We start from the raw sequence: 1,007 nt of genomic DNA on the forward strand, positions 1-1,007 counted from the left end.
CCGAAAACCATCAAATATCACTCACAGGAAGTAAGACACCGAACAACGGGGGAAACGCGGTGTTTTGGGGCAGGAAAGACCGATGCCGTGAGGACACTAGTTCTTCCTAAACTGACCTGCAGACTCAGCCCAGTCCGAACCTAAACGCCGAGAGAAATTTCGTTATAGAAATGGGCTGATGCAAAAACGTACGTGAACATGCGGAGAACCCAACACTCAGAAGTCAGGAAAAGCAGAATGATGGTGGATGAGCAGCAGGAGCCACGACCGAGGGGACGCATGGGTCAGAACCGTGTCCGGAAACGGGCCCACGCGCGTGCGGCCCCCTGATCTCCAACCAAGACGCCAGGGCCGGGCGGCGGAGGAAGGAGCCTGTTAGAGGGGGTGTCAGAGCAATGCGGGGGGGCCGTGAGCACGAACGCAACCCTCCCCTCACACGGCAAGAGAAATTAACTCAAAATGCATCACAGACCGAACGGGACAGAGAAAACTGTGAAGATGCACGAAATACAACATTCGAAAAAAAAACAGTATAAAAGGGAAAAAAAATCAATGCATTTGACTTCATCAAAAAAGATTTTGTAAACGTCTCTTTGAAAGACACAGTCAAAAGAATGAAAAGACAAACCACGGACTGGGAGAACATATTTGCAAAACATCTATTTTTTTGCAAAACAAAAAACAAAACAAACAAACAAAGATACCAGAGGCGTCAGACGTAGAAGGATGTACAGAACAGTTCGCACTCAGGAATGAGACGAACACCCCGATAAACGAGGGGGAGGGCTGAGCGAGCAGTCACCGGAGAAATGCAAATTAAACCGCGGTGGGGCCCAGGGGGAAAGACTGGAGCAGAGGCCGGGGCGCCGGGCGGGGAGGGGTCCCCGCACCTCGCAAACACCCTGGGACTCATCTCTAAAAGCCGCCCGCAGGACGTGGTCCCATAGCGCAGCGGTGAGCACGTCTGCTTCACACGCAGAAGGTCCCGGGTTCGCGCCCCGGTGGAG

This window comes from Pteropus vampyrus, unplaced genomic scaffold (genome assembly GCF_000151845.1).
Source record: "Pteropus vampyrus isolate Shadow unplaced genomic scaffold, Pvam_2.0 Scaffold187, whole genome shotgun sequence".
NCBI lineage: Eukaryota > Metazoa > Chordata > Mammalia > Chiroptera > Pteropodidae > Pteropus > Pteropus vampyrus.